The following is a 16,498-nucleotide window of genomic DNA, read 5'->3' as shown; positions in this document are numbered from 1 at the left end:
GCACAGTGGTTTTATGATGTTTCCTGTTTCGCTTTCTACACCTTTCCAGTTATTTCCCTTTTTTAATAGCAACTTCATTTGATGACTGCTGGCCACTAAGCTGTCCTTTTCAGAGACCTGTCCTCATTTTTTCCTCATGAAATGTAGTATTTCACTGAGGAAATTGTTACCATAGCATAGTGCAGGTATCAGAAATTTACATGGATTAAAAAAATAAAGAATTTCATGAAAGAAAAATTAATCAATGGCTATTAAGTAGTGCAGAGGCAATGCTGCCGGTTCAGGAGATTCATGCATCACAGATTGTCAGAAGATGTGAGGGTGTGCTGGGAAAGGACCATTAAACTGCCTTTCCACACTTCTCTCTCCACGCTTGCTATTGGCCTCAGTTAGGCAAACTATTAGGCTAGGTGGACCTGATTCAGAAAGGCATTCTTAGCAGTAGTGCATATGTAGACCATCAATATATTACTGAAAAAAATGTTTTTTCCCCATGATGATGATTTTGCATTTGTCAGTGTTGTAGTTGAGCTGGCAGCCCACTTGCAGAGGCTTTCAAAAGTTCTCCAGTCTTTAGCAGTAGGGTTAGTGGATGTATCACCATCCTGAAACTTTGCCACTATCAAGGTCTTTTACAAGCTGTTTACACGTGCATTGAGCAGTGCAGCCTCTATTGTAGCTCCCTGGGAGACTACCGTAGTAAAATTCCTCCAATGTGTAACTGGCCTTTCATTCCTGATAGTTTTCCCCTGCCATTTGAAACATAATTTCTGTATGCAAGGACTTTCCCTTGTAATGTGTGACAGTTTAGTTTCTTTAAGAGTCTCTGCAAATGGATGTCTTCAGATCCTTTTGTATCAACTTGCTCCACCTGATCTTTGCTACTTCAAAGAACTTCAATCAATTTGTGAGACATGACTCCTAGTACAAAAGTCAATTGGACATTTACACATTTTATTGTATTTGAACTTGTATTGTATGTGTTCTAATTCTGTGCTTTCTTTGCAGTATAACCACTTTCCTAGCATGAAAATTGGTACCTGTGGTTTCCAGTCCCTCTGAGATCTCTAAAAAAACCTATCATGATTTAGTGGAAAAGCTAATGTAAACATTAATTTACAACTCACAATACCCAGAATTTTAAGAAGGCATGGATGAGTACAGCCTGGGCTAGTCTGTTCTGCACTCCCTCTCTGACCCTAAGCCTTGAAAAAGTTCTTTAGCATATATTTCACCTGCAGGGAAGGGCTCCAAAATGGAAACCTTTTGTATAAAGAACAGTAATACAAATCATTCATTTAAATAGTCTGTTGCAGCACAAGCTAACTAGTAGGCGGCAACAAGGCATTTACTGTCGGTCAGATTCTACTGTCCATGCTGTTTCTCCTTCCCCCAGAGATCAGACCACACTGCTCCTCCTTCATCCAAACCACCCACCCCACCATCCTCAGGGCTATTTAACTACTTAGCAGGAACGAGCTACAGCTGCACATTGTCCATGTCAATCAACCACTGCCTTCCAGGCAAGACCACAGCTGCATATCAATGCTGATCACCCCACCGCCTTCATTCCTCTGCAATTCCCCCTTTTTGTTTTTAACCAGAAAGGCTGTGTCTATCATCCATTGTTAGGGCCCTTGGAAGGATATGTGGAAAGGCTGCTCAGGTCGAGTTAAGAAGGCACAATGCTGCATCCGATTCAGGCTCTGCATCAGGATCACCCAGATGTTCTGACTCCCCTCTCAAGGGTTCTGTGGAACAGCTGGTATCTGATGTCCTCTTGTCAATTCTAGGATCTAAAACAGGCTTAACACACCTAACTGAAAGCCACCGTGGCCCTGCATTTGTGGAGACACAAGCATACCCTTGTCCCCAGGTAATTAAATCTCACGGGCCTGTCCATTTTCCTGTTTGTAGGTCTCGTATTAAGACTTTTGTTTGGATAGGAGGATCTCCTCTGTGCAAAGTCAAGAAATGTGAGATAATCACAGGACATTCTTTCCCGGCTAGCACAGTCAGATAATTCAATGTATACACAGCTTTCCATAGATGAGCATGCAGTTTCAGAATCCATTCCCTCTTTTTGTTTTTCAAGAAGTAGCTTTAAAGTATGATGAACAAGTTCCACAATGGCTTGGCCAGTCAGGGAATGCAGGATGCCAGTAACATGTTCCACCCTCCAAGAGGCAAGGAACTTGGCTGTGCATGCAGATGAATATGCTGGTCCATTGTCTGTCTTGAGATGCTTTGGAACCCCAGAGCAGCCCAAGCCTGTTGAAAATATGAAATGGCATCCAGAGCCTTCTCCCCTGGGAGAATGCCCACACAACTTTTGAGAAGGTATCGATGGAGACAAGAACATACTGTAAACTACCAAAAGAAGGCACATGTGTGACGTCAGTTTGCCACAGATCCAAGGACTGATACCTGCATGGATTGACCCCTTGTGGAAATGTCAGTCCAGGACCCAATCGCTGACACTCTGGACAAGTGGCAATGATGAATTTTGCATCTGCAAAAGATATTTTAAACTGATGGACCAGTGCCCAAGCCCCCTGATTAAAAAATTGATGAGACATGATGGCCTATCATATCAGATTGGGCACTGGAGAAGTCCAAGCGGGAGCTGCAAGAGCATCAGCACGGGGCATTTCCTTCACAGACAACTCCCGTCAATCCAGTGTGACTGAGGACATGCAGAATGTGATATCTATGTGCATGTTGTCTCAGTATTACCCATCATGTTTTTAATAAAAAAATTATAGTCGCTCTGAATTTACCTCCTTAAGCAGCGCGCAGTCAATGCATTGCGCAACATCCACAACATAAGTCTGTAACAACGTTTACAGCACATCGAGAAAATGTTTTAAAGGCAACAGCAGCACTAAGTTTGATCAATTGAGGTGATCCCTGTGGTAAGTGTATAAGCCCTTGCCATTGCTTCTCATCATACCAAGTGACCACTGCCTTTCCAGGTTTCCCAGAACCATCTGTAAAGACCTCAGGGCCTTGCACCGGGCTACCTGCTGCCAGCAGCTTTTGAAGTATTTGTATGTACAAATAAGTTTGTAACAATTTATGACTGGGAAGATGATAGGATATTTGTCCCTTAAATCCTCCCAGAGCTAACTGAAATGGTAAACTGTTTGCCAAACACCAGCTTACGTAATTGCATTCAACAGGAATTATCAGGTAACTGGGATCTTGGCCTCTGAGCTGAACACACCATGTACGTCCTTTGCTGAAGGTTTTTGATACTAGTTCAGTCTGAGTGCTTACTGTCTTCCGTGGTTGAACGGATAAAAGTAACCATTCTAAGACACGTAGCGGATCCTGCCAGCACTCATTCCATTGGCCCAACAATCTCATGGGATGGTAGTTAGCAATGACAACATATAAACTTATCGGAGTTTCTAAGTCTACGCTGTGTACCCTTTTTTGTTGCAGACCATTGGCCACCCTCTCTAGGGCTAAGGTGGCTTCTTTAGCTAGTGATCGGGGAGACTAAATCAGTGTCACCCTTCAATAGATCAAAGGGTGGTTTCAATTGTTCTGTTGTAAGGCCCAAGTATGGCCTTACCCAATTTGTGGTCGCTAATAATTTCTGCAAATCATTTAGGGTTCTGACATTTACTCGGAGTTGGATAGCCTGTGGCTCAAGTGTCTGATCTAGCACTTTAACTCCCAAGTATTTCCACAGGGTTTGTTGTTGAATCTTCTCTGGTGCTGTACGTAGCCCAAAGGTGGCCAACGACTGCTGCAAAACTGGATACACTTGTTGAAATTCAGCCTTATTTGCAGCCGATACAAGAATATCATCCATATGATAGCAATACACTTGTGGAAATTGTTCCCATACAGGTGACAATGCCTTTGCTACATACCATTGACATATAGTAGGAATGTTTTTCATACCCTGGGGCAACACCGTCCATTGGTATCACTTACAAGGAGTCATATTGTTTCTGCTAGGTATTGAAAAAGCAAATTTACATTTATCAGCTTCATGTAAAGGAATACTGAAAAAAACATCTTTTTAAATTTATTACTAAGATGTCCCAGTTTCACGGGATCATCGCTGGGGAAGGCACGCCCAATTGCAGGGCTCCCATTCCCTCCATTATATCATTTACTTTCCTTACATCTTGTAACAAATGTAATTTGCCTGATTTCTTTTTTACCACAAAGGGGTATTACAAGGACTATGGGAAGGTTCTATGTGTCCTTGTGCTAACTGTTCAACTAATTGTTGGAGGGCTACACATTTTTCCTCAGGAAGGGGCCACTGTTCCACCCAAACAGGGGTATCTGTCTTCCAAGCCAAAGGTAGACTAGGTCTTTGTACACCATCCATCAGTGGCCCCTATTAAAAATCCTTCTGAGTACCAAACTCCCCATTGTCCCAAAACATCCTGTCCCCACAAAGTCTGAGGGACATCAAGCGTGTAGGGATGGATTGTTGCTGTCTGGCCCTCAGGGTTTCAAACTTGCACCATATACTGACTTTGGACACTGTGTCACACCACCCACTCCCACCAATACGGAACCTGCTGAACAGACAGGCCAAGAGCGAGGCCAGATGTGTGCAGATATAAGTTACATCTGCTCCTGTGCCAATCATTGTGGTCACCTGTATTGATGAAGAGGTCCCTTTTACAAAGGTGATTTTACGGGTTAGAGTTGGTCGAGCATTTTGTACGCTCTGAGTCCAGAGAACTTGTGGTATTCCTGTCAAACCAAACCCTTCTTTGCCCTGGACTTTGTCATGGGCATAATTAAATTGTGCCCAGAAAAAAATTAATTGTGCAATCCAGCTACTTTCAGGAATTGACATGGGGGGGGAGGGTCCAGACCATTGCTTGAATCTGACCCATATAATCTGCATCAAGGACTCCAGGCAAGACAAACAAACCTTGTAATGTTACACTAGAACATCCAATTTGTTGCCGATGGGTCCCACAGCATTCAGTGGGACCCTATGTACTTTATCATCCTCTATTGTGATGGCAGTTGCTGTGGTAACACCCAATCCAGTGGTGCTCCCTGAAGTTTGGGCAGCGAGTTGGCTGCATAAGCCTGGAATTGTGGAGGATTCATTTGTATCATCACACGGTTCCTCCCCCCCATTTCCCTGCTTTCTGTTGCCACCTGCAAGTAACTGTCCTTAAATGTTAGATCTACAGTATGTTGCAAAATGCACTGGCTTGTTACATCGACGGCATACCAAACCAGAGCCATCAGCCCTTCCTGGCCTCAATCTCTTTGGATAGTCCTTCTTTAAGTGACCTTTTTGCCCACATGTGTAACAACGGCGGATGACCCTGACTGCATCAGCAAAGGTCTTTGCCAGATGCTCCATTTGGAAGGCAGAAGTTCCTACCTTCCCACATACATCCATTAATTCTATTAAAGTGGGATTACGATTCGCCATGCCTGCAATCACCTTTCTACAATCCTCATTCACATTGTCCTTAGCTATTTGAAGTAACAATTCTTCCTTAGCCGCCCCATTCTGTATTTGCTTATCCAAGGCATCTCTCGACCCATCCAGGAATGACACGTATCCCTCATTTAAACCTTCTTTTATTGTGGTCCATGATTGTTGTGAAGCACCATGATCTGGGACATGCAATAAAGCTTGGAGAGCTCACTCTTTTCCTTGCTGCAGGACTAAAGGATGTAAGTGATCTTGTAACTGAGAGTTAACTGAAACCTCCCCCATCAATTGTGGAATCCCTGCCCCAAAACGTGGGTCATCCCGAGGGTATTCTAAATTCATCAACAATTACTCATTTGGCAAGCACCTCCAATTTGACTTAAACATTAACATTTGCATAGGAGTCAATATAATTTGCACAATCGTACAGCAATCATGAGCAGTATCACAGCTCTGCTGTGAAAAGACTATGTAACAATGATTGAGCATAGGGTGAGCCTATTCCGTACTGTATACAGGTTGATCTCAACTCTTATCTTTCAACCCAGTTGAAAGGTTCCCATTTGAGGGGAGCATTATCGTCACTTCAAAACACTGGGCAGGCTAACACCCTGCCCTCCATGGCGGTTGCAGCATCAATATCCCCTTCCACGAGTGCTTCTTTCTGCACCTTTTTCCAGAATTTGGCAGGATCTGGTCCCGATGCTGTAATTTGGACTGGTTGTTGAATATGACCCAAGGTGTCCTCCGATAACTACCACAGATGGCTCGGGATCACAGTCAGGCAACGGGACAATGACTGGATCAATGACCAATTCTGCCTGCTTGACCCAGCACCGCTCTGCTCCTCGTGCCAGCTCTGACTGCGTGAATCAGGTGATGGTGGAGAATCTGATGGTGCCAAAGGTACCTTATTGGGCATCATCTCTGCAACCAGGGATGTGGCTATTTCAGTTACAGCCTTTGTCTCCCTGTCCACTTCTGATTGTTCTAGTAAATCTAGGACCAATCTCCATGTTGTCAATGATGGTGTAGCAATTTTTTCCCCCTCTCGTGGCAGCCCCAAAAAGTAATATTCCAGCGCTTTGCCATATCTGAATGCTGGAGACATTTTTCACCGTAACTGGCAAATCATTCCTTTTACACCACCCCAGCAGAGTTCTTATTGCCATCTCATCATATTTTATGCCTCTATTTTCAAATATGTCTATTAGCATTGTTAATATAGGCTTTGTCTCTGTCTGCTTCTGATTGTTCTAGGCAATCTATGATCAATCTCCGTGTTATTAACGGGGCCGTAGCAGTTTTGTCTCCCCTTGAGGCAGCCTCAAGAAGTACCTTTCCAATGCTTTGCCATGTTGGAACACTGAAAACCTTTTTCACTATAACTGGCAAATCATACTTTTCACACCACACTAGAAGAAGTCTTATTGTTTTACCATATCTTACACTTCTTTTTTCAAATATATCCATAGGCATCGCAAATATAGAATTTGTCTCTCTGTCCACTTTTAATTGTTTTAGTAAGTCTAAGACTAATCTCCATGTTGTTAGTGATGTTGTTGCAATTTTATCCCCCCTTGAGGCAGCCTCAAAAAGTAGTTTTCCAGCATTTTACCATGTCTGAATGCTGGAGACATTTTTTGGTGTAACTAGCACATCATTTACTTTGCACCATCCTAGCAAGGTTCTTATTGCCTTCTTGTTATACTTTATGCTTCTTTCTTCAAATATATCTATAAGCATTGTTAACATAGAATTTTCTTCTTCTGCACCCATATCAATTAGTCCTCATCTACACTGAGCACCAAAAGTTGCAGTTTGAGTTAAAACAAACAACAAGTATTGCAATAAACCCATGTCAATTAGTTGTCAACAGCTCACCTCTCATAGTGTCTGTTATGGGTTGCAGGTTCTCCCGCTTGTCTCAGCTATGTTGAGCACCAGTTGTTGTAGTCAGAGTCCAACTCAGTCAGCCTCACACAGGGCACCAATTGTTGCAGCACAAACAATCCAGTCAGCTGCAACAAGGCTTTTATGGTCAGCCAGATTCCCCTGTCCATACTGTTTCTCCTTCCTCCAGAGATCAGACCACACTGCTGCTCCTCCATCCAAACCATCTACCCCACAATCCTCAGTGCTATTTACTTAGCAGGAACGAGCTACACCTGCACATTGTCGATGTCAACCAACCCACTGCCTTCCAGGCAAGGCCACAGCTGCATGTTATCAATGCTAATCAACCCACTGCCTTCATTCCTCTACACTAGTCTATTATGGTCTTGTTTTCCTTTACCTTACCTTGACATTTTGATGACCACTTGGTGACCATTGGCAAGCTTTCTACTTCTGTGTTGGGAAGAGGTGTTTTTTCATACTCTTTGTGCCTTTAACAGGTTGCATCCTTAATCTTTTTGGCTTTTTTTTTTTATGGCTATTCTACATTTACATTTCTAATTTATTTTATTTCCTATTTTTCTTATTTGAACAAAGCTTCTATTTTCACTGTACTGTCTTCTCAGCACCCTTCTCTGATGTGTACATCTGTGGGGTTGAGAGAAAAAGACTTTAGAAATCTTTTTGCCCTGTAGTGTGCTTTCCTGTGATGTCTTAAAACAGTCACTCTCACTGTGTACGAGCATTTTATGCTTTAGCTGCTTTTTTTTTGGCCTCCAGTGGATGACTTTATTTCTATGCAATTTCCTTTTTCTAATCTCAGTGCTGTTAGACTGAGAGTGGTTCTTTTTTCTTTTTCACTTTTACAAGGATGTTGAAGTTCACCCTGGTATTATAGAACGATTCTTTGGCAGTGACTTCCTAAACTAAGTTGCATGCCTAGTCCAGGACCACACCAAGGTTTGTGTCTTTTTTGTAACAAGTAGTGGCCAAAATTTCAGGCCATGTCAGTATTTGGTCAGGTGGTTGGTGCCAAGTCTGCCTCAGAGAACAAGGAGAGCAAATGACCTCTGGGCTGGTTCATTGCCTACACGAGGAATGACTCCTGTAGTGTGTTGTTGGCCTGGTCATGTGAAAATGAGTTGGAGATGGTTTGGTGATGGTTGTCTTAATAGCTGCAGCTGACCTATTTCCTCCTGCAGCTATGGACTGATATTCTGCAGCAGTCCCGATACCAGCCCTGCATGTGATGTAGCACATGAACATGGTGCATATGATGAAGACTGAAACATTTACAAGCTGTGTGAAGTTCAAGAGCTGTAAGCTATTCATCCTTGATGTAGAGGTAAGCCTTTTTGTCCTTGGGGTCTGCAGACTTGGTGATTCTGGCTGTGGTAGTTGATGAAGGGTACTGACTTACTCCTACAGAACAGCAGCCATTTTTAACACTTTGAAATGTAGAGGACATTGTGACTCTCTTACTCACAACTCTGTTCTTGGATTGTCCCCTGCTTCAGACTATTCCCTGGTACACACAAAGTAGGACTTTTTATGAGACTGTGAGTTTTCTGGATTAGGGAACATCTTTTACAGGTAATTGAACATCACTTTATAAGTGTCACTGCAAATACATTGATGTCGTAACACCCTTTACTTGATCTTTTTGACCTCACCTATGTCATGCATATTTATTCTTTCTGCCAATATAAACATTAACCTCCTATCTTGCATTAAATTCCCATATTCGTCCACTACTTGAGAAAACAGAGAAGGAGGAAAGGAGGGATGCATGGAGAGAGGGAAGGAGAGAGTGATGGTAGAAGAGAGGGGCTTTTAGTATTCTGTAGCTGAGCTGTCTGATGTAATATGTTAGAGGATATAGGTGCCAGTAATGTGCAAAGAGCTTGAAAAATGACCAGACAATGCTAAGCCTACAGTGCATGTTGTCAGGAGGGCTAACAGTATAATAAATCAACCTGTCTAGTGTCAAGGGTCAGGTAGTTTGATGTTCAAAGCTGATCCAGCCAAGCATTTGTTATACATTTCTGAGCTCTTAGCACTATTATGATACTGGAATCACCCTAAAGCAGTTCCTGCCCTGTGGTGCTTTGGGCTTTAATTCAAGATCCCAAAGGTGAAAAGTATCTGGGAGAAGGGAATGAAGTGCTGCTTAGTTTCAGGTTTTATGTTTCTCCTGTAATTATTTTTATTAAGCAGTACTGAGAAGAGTATGGAAAACTACTTGTCAGTTGGGCTTTTTCTATGCCTTTTGTGTAGGGCAGGGATGCTTAACCTGTTCCAGCTGGGTGACCCATATGGGCCCAGAGTGGCCGGTGGGGACAACAGGTTCTGCCCGCTTCTGTTCATGTGGTGTCATGGTTTAACCCCGGCTGGCAACTGAGCCCCACACAGTCCCTTGCTTACTCCCCCCACAGTGATGGGGAAAAGAACTGGCAAAGTAAAAGTGAGAAACCTTGAGGGCTGAGATAGACACTTTACTAGGTAAAGCAAAAGCCACGCACACAAGCAAAGCAAAACAAGGAATTAATTCACCTCTTCCCACTGGCAGTCCGGGTGTCCAGTCATCCCCAGGAAAGCAGGGCTCTGTCATGTGTAACGGTTACTTGGGAAGGCAAACACCATCACTCTGAATGTCCTCCACTTTCCTTCTTCCCCCAGCTTGTATATACTGAGCATGTCATATGGTATGGAATATCCCTTTGGCCAGTTCGGGCCAGCTGTCCTGGCCATGTCCCCTCCCCATTCCCCGTGCCCCTCCAGCACTCTTGCTGGCAGGGCCCAAGGAACTGAAAAGTCCTTGAATTAATATGAACATCACCCAGCAACAACCAAAAACATCTCTGTGCCGTCAACATTGTTCTCACACCAAACCTAAACCACAGCACTGCACCAGCCACTAAGAAGAAAATTAACTCTATCCCAGCTGAAACCAGGACACAAGACCACATACATATATAAAGAAAATAGATCCCATTTGGAGCAAGTGGAGGATATCAGGCAAAATACAACTAAATCCAATCCATCACAGCTACTGTACATTTTGGCCATTGGGTCACTTCTTTGCAGGTCTCCTTCCTGCTGTGCATTTTACCTCCATTCTGTGATACTTAGGTGGCCTGGAGGGAGGACAGCCTGCCACGGGCCCTGCCGAGCTCAGAGGAGGGTCTTCCCGTACATGTCTTTTCTTACCCCAGTGTTTGCAGGGCTGGATGGGTACAGGGAAGCTGCAGTAGGCATTGCGGGCCAGTCCAAATCTTCCCATGTTCAGGAGCTTTAATTAGCCTCAGTAGCTGGCAATATGCCAGGAGAAGGGTTAAGGCAGCAAATCAGGCTAATTAGAGGCTGGAGGTCCCAGGAGTTCAGATCAAGAGATCTTTCCTGGCCCTAATCTCTGAGAAAGAGGCAGCTAATGCCGTGCCGTCTCTGTCGGTGCTGCCGGGCTGCTGGTTTTCAAGCTAGGCACATGATGACTTCCCCAAAGGCCGTTCTGCCCTGGGTACTTGCAAAGCAGGTCAAACCGCAAACCCAGGTGAGCTGGGTCACAAATCAGAATTTTCCCTCAGTGCTTTTAGGTGGTGCTAGTGGTAGGTCCTAGGTGCCTTCCAGAGCACTCACAGATCTGCAATCTATAAATCCATACAGGTACGTTGGGGGCTGATCGGGTTCCTACACTGCACCCCAACTTCTCTCTAAACAAATTCATATGCAATCACCTCTTCACTGCTGTTCCCCATCACCGTAAAAGTTCCCTCCAGCTGCTGTTTGTGGCAGGATACACTGTCAGCATACTGATATTTCTGGTGTTATATAAATTAGTGCCCAAAATATTACAATTAAAATGTCACTGGTGGAGTTGCACTAAAATAGGCAGCTGTGGTACCAAAACATCCAACTGTCAGAAGAAAACTGACACGAGTACAAATGATGTGGAGCAAAAAGGCTGGCAGACATTTTACGTAGCAAGTAATTCTGCAACCTGAAACAAATTTTAGAAGAGCAGCTGGGTGAGAGGTTTAAGGAACCTCACTAGATACAGTGTGGAGGCAGTTTCAATGAGAAACTGGCTTGGTTGAAAATGAAAAAAAAACAAAAAACCACCAACTCATCCTGCATAACAACCCCCCAAAAAAACCCCAAACCAAAATAAATTTCTATCCCCAAACCCAAAGGCCATTCCCCCAAAACTATAGCACAATTAGGTTTAAACAGTGTGTAGAGGGAAAATTCAGCAGGAGAGGCTTGACTAGTAGTAGACTAGGAATTTGAGTAGTTTGCTTCCAGAATTTTTCTCAGAGATTTGTAAACCCATATTTGTCCCATATTTGAGTGGTTATTTTGTTCAGAGGAACAGCTGTGGCTATAATGTAAGTCTTCAGTGTATGTGGGTTTTTTAATCATTCCATACATCCTATGCGGACTTTATTTTCACTGGGCATTTCAGTAACTAGTTCTTTTCCAGAAAATTACTCCGCTCACCTAGCCTCCACAAATACACAGGTTATGTTCTTCTCAAACTGGGGAAAGTCTCATTGATTCATGTTTTTCTTGACATACCCAAATCCTGGGAAGGACTTTTACAAATTAAGATCAAAAGTTGTTAAAGTACTGGACTGGCAATAGTGCTGGAGTCTCCTACTCAGGCACTGTGTAACAAAGTCAGGTCTTACCAGCTCCTTTCCACATCTGCAGAGACCATGATAATGTTTGATGCCTTCCTAAATGGCTTTGAGAAATATATAAGAAGTCATTTGTATAAATAAGCAAGTCAACTCATTACAGCAGAGTGCCTAACTGGAGTATCAAAATGCAAGACAAAAACCAGATTTGATCAATTCATGCCTGTAAGTACATAGCTGAGATTAAAAAAAGATTTATTTTTTTTTTAATTATAATGCCAAAGATAGTAAATGTTAAATGCTTCTGAAAAATTCCACCTATGTATTCCAATAGGAAACTTCGTAAATATGAGGCATTAGAACAGGGAATATTGCTCTCTCTGCAGTGGTTTTAAGCAATGCAATAATAGAACAATGCAGCGTAAAACCAGAGCAAGTCAACAAACAGTGAAGGCAGAGGGCAGAAAGGACCACTTGATATAAAAATAAAATATATTCTTTTCCTGCAGCCGTTAAATCAGTACTCTTGATAGCAGTGCTGGACTATGTGTTATGAAGCTAGACTTAGCCAGTGAGCGAGACTATCATCTCAGAAACTGAAAACGATGAATTAGAGTGGGGGGAACAAGTATAAGGAACGAAAATGTCCGAAGGGTGACATACTGTTTCTGTCAGTGAGCTAAGCGAAGAGATACTTTGGAAGGTTTTCACCCTTCTGATGCTTATTGTAGAATCATAGATTGATTTGGGTTGGAAGGGACCTTAAAGAACATCTAGTTCCAACCCCCCTGCCATGGGCAGAGACACCTTCCACTAGACCGGGTTGCTCAGAGCCCCATCCAGCCGGGCCTTGGACACTTCCAGGGATGGGGCAGCCACAGCTTCTCTGGGCAACCTGTTCCGGTGTCTCACCACCCTTGGTTTGAAATGTGAGTTCGTTACTATGTGATATGTTGTCTTTCACAGCAAAGCTGGCTTGCAAGTTTCCAAGATCCATGACCAATTTACCACCCCCTCAGATGTGTTAGTAAAAACTTATGGTTCTGTGCACCGAACTGGGTAACTCAGATGGTCCAGATTAAAAATGATCATTGAAATCTACCCATTTTTGGAAGATGGGATAATGTAGGGTACCAGACATGAGCTTTGCTGCTGAAACACAATGTAGTGTCTAGCAACAAGAGTTGTGCAGTCTTCCACTTGAATAATTCTACCTGTGCAGCTGTGTTCCCAGCCTTTGGTAGGACTTACCCTGTACAGCCTGATATTAATGGACTTATTCCCATCATGTAGTAAGAGTGAAAGTAAGATTAAAGTTTGTGTATAGGGGAAATATATCTGCTGTAACCAACTTGTACTTGGTGGGTAAGGAATTATCTCCAATAAAAAGGTTTCTTCCTGTTGATTCATCTCATGCCAGGTTGCTGTTAATTTCACAGAGTCAAAAGGCTTTGTTGTTTATTTCTACATACATATAGCTAAAAAAAAACCCATTAAAAAAAAATTCCAGTAGATACTTGATATTTCACTACTTTAGATTTTAACACCTTTGTTTTTTTATAAAAGAAAATGTATGTTAAGCTTGGTACAGAATGATATTTAAGTGTTGTGGGAGAAAGAAGCTTTTAATTTCTAACATAGTCTGGACTGCTACTATAGTTAATCTAATAATCCATTATTTAGAATAATCCTAATATGGCTGTTCCCCTATACAGTTTGTATTTGTTTAAGCTATGCTTACTTATAATATTCATATTCTACTATAAAATAATTTTAAGTGTAGTGCATGACTATTGGCATTTATTATGTTTCATAGTGTAGTAGGTGTGGGTAGTATTTTCTGGATCTAGAAGTGACTGACATCAAGCAACCTAAAACTAACCTTGGACACTGGAGCACCTTGTATACAACCTGGAAGAAAAAACATGAGGATCTTCAAGAGCTGTACAACAGTCAAGATAAAGTAAAAAATAAAGAATAAAACTGCAAGTATTTTTAAAAATGCATTAGAGAGATTTTCCCTACAATATTTTAATGGTCTTATGAATTTCTTGATCATTTTATTTAAATATTTTAGTGCAATTTGTTTTAGATTGTTGTTCATGTTCTTAATCCTTTCAAGATCAGGCGCTAAGCAATGGAACTAACTGGATAAGTGACGGACCACTAGTTTTAATGCACCAAGTTGTAATGAGGCATCTGCAATGTTTTTCTAGTGTGGAACAACTAGCTGACCTTGTAGACTGTGGCTAATGCAAAGCAGAACTGCAAATTTGGTGGCCATCAGCAGCTATGTGAGGGTGGCGAGTATATAAAGATAAAATATTTTCCATTCCTTTGCTGTCTTTGTTTTGCCAAATTATTCAGAAAGCTGTTTGCTTGAGCAGCCTGTTGCTGTGCATTGTGTGTGACACATTCCAAGCAGCAATTATTTCTGCAATTTAATGTGATATACAGATATTTTTGTTACTGAGGATTTGCAACAAAGCAAACCACCTGCATGCTTTCTACCCAGCCTGGGTAAGGGGCATTCCTGCCCTTCTGCCAACATGCCCCTGTGTCCCACAAGGAAAGCACCTCAGTTTCCCACAGAAAACTGACCCAGCGTGGCGGGGGGAAGAGCCATCTGTATGTCCATGCACTGGTGTGGGGAAGCAATCAGTTCTGCCATTGCAACTGCAATTGCATCCACCCTTGTCTGCTCTGCTAGTCTCTTGTTCACTGGCTGATCTTGAAGTGGCCTTGCTAAAAGCACTCACTGCCATTTCTAAAGGAGATAAACCTACCTGAACCACTGGGAAGCAGACGTGCTTCTCTGCTTGAAGGTGAGCGCTTGACCTGAAGGTCTCAGAGGTCTACTGAAACAGATGGTGCTGGGTTTCCAGACACAGAGCTGCAACTCCTGAAGCACTGCAGTGCTGTGCCGTCCTGGCAGCCTGTGGTGCCTGGCCCCAGCACACAGATTCACGAGGTCTGTGTTTGGGGCTGCAGGACCAGAGGATGGTGGTGTGCCTCATGGCGTGATCAACAGGCTCACCAAGCTGGGCTCCATGAAGAGCAGCAGAAACAGAAATGTGTCTGAAGAACCCCGTTTGTCCAGAGCTTGGGGAAATGAGTCATGGCTAGACGTCTCTACTGGAGACAAGTGTCTATTACTTCTCTTTGAAAGAATTCAATTGGGCTTACCCTTGAGACTAGGAAATAGAAAAAAACCATAAGAACAAATCCCAAAGGATGGAAAATTGTAAAGATTAGTAGAGATTTTGAGAGTTTAAGCATTTTTATATGCTAATTTCTCTCACTTAAAAGTTTGTAACAAGAAGTTTTAAAACTTCAATTAAGCAGTTAAAACCCTCTGGAATATCAAAAACATATTAAATTTGTACGTACTGGTGCATGTTGATTGACCACGTAGTTTTCCTCCAGATCTTAATTTCTGGAAAAGATTAGATTTTGCATTTTTATCTTTTCCCTGACAAGGAATTATTTTTTCAGGGATGGGAAATGTTCTTCCCTGAATCTCTCATCACAGAGCAGATGTTCCTGTTGGTTATAATTTCCCAGGTAGTGAAAGACCAACAGCAAACTGCCGGTCACCACGTCAGAGCCCCGTGCCTTTCCAGCCCTCCAGCTTCTGAACTCACCGCAACCTGCACATGGTGCTCTGTGGAGGAGGACCACATAGCTGATGTGATGATCCAGGTACAGCTTCTCTGAGCATCCCTTTCAGAGGATGGTCATTCTGTTTCATGACAGCTTTTGCAGTGTCAACATTGTTTTCAGCTGGCATGGGAACAAAACCAGAACCTCTTGAGTGTCTGAAATGACTGGTCTGAGATGAAAAATCTTGGATTTTCAAACTGGACTGCATTCTTTCTCTGTCTCTGCCATCAGAAGTGACAAATAGCCTTGAACCTTGAATACCTCTCTGATTAAACCTTCACGTAAATAGACATGTTTTCTGAAAAATGTTTTGGCTCTGACAAAGCAGCATATTTTGATGAGATTTCATTTAATGGAAACGTTCTGACCAGCTCCAGATGTATGTTTTAGATATGCATAGATAGTTTCGATTGCTTAGAAAGAACCACCTAGTAGACAGAGAGGATTTGCCAAAAGCAATTATATTTTATCTCAGTTCAGTTTCAGACCATTTGTGACCCTCCAAGATCACACTTTGGTAAAACAAACAGATGTGGTCCAAACTGCAGCAAGAAGCTAAACCGTAAAAGACAAATACATCTATATGTTGTTTGTGTTGCAGTGAAAATTAATATTATGCGGCTAGAGAATTCTGTCCACATCTGTAGCAAATAAAAAAGAGAGAGAATTATAGGATATTATATTCTGAGGAGCAATGTGACCAGTGAGGCAGAACTTGATCCACAATTGCCAGGTTGCAACCTGATAATACACCATCAATTCTGAACGATACCGATCCAGGATGGTGCTTCATAATCTAAGTAATTGCTTCAAACAATTCAGCAAAGTTCCAAGATCTACTGTATCGAAAGCAGCAGAAAGATCC

The sequence above is a fragment of the Falco biarmicus genome, chromosome 6, assembly GCF_023638135.1.
Source record: "Falco biarmicus isolate bFalBia1 chromosome 6, bFalBia1.pri, whole genome shotgun sequence".
NCBI classification, from domain to species: Eukaryota; Metazoa; Chordata; class Aves; order Falconiformes; family Falconidae; genus Falco; species Falco biarmicus.
The sequence above is the reverse complement of the archived record's forward strand: the minus strand, read 5'-3'. Positions refer to the sequence as shown.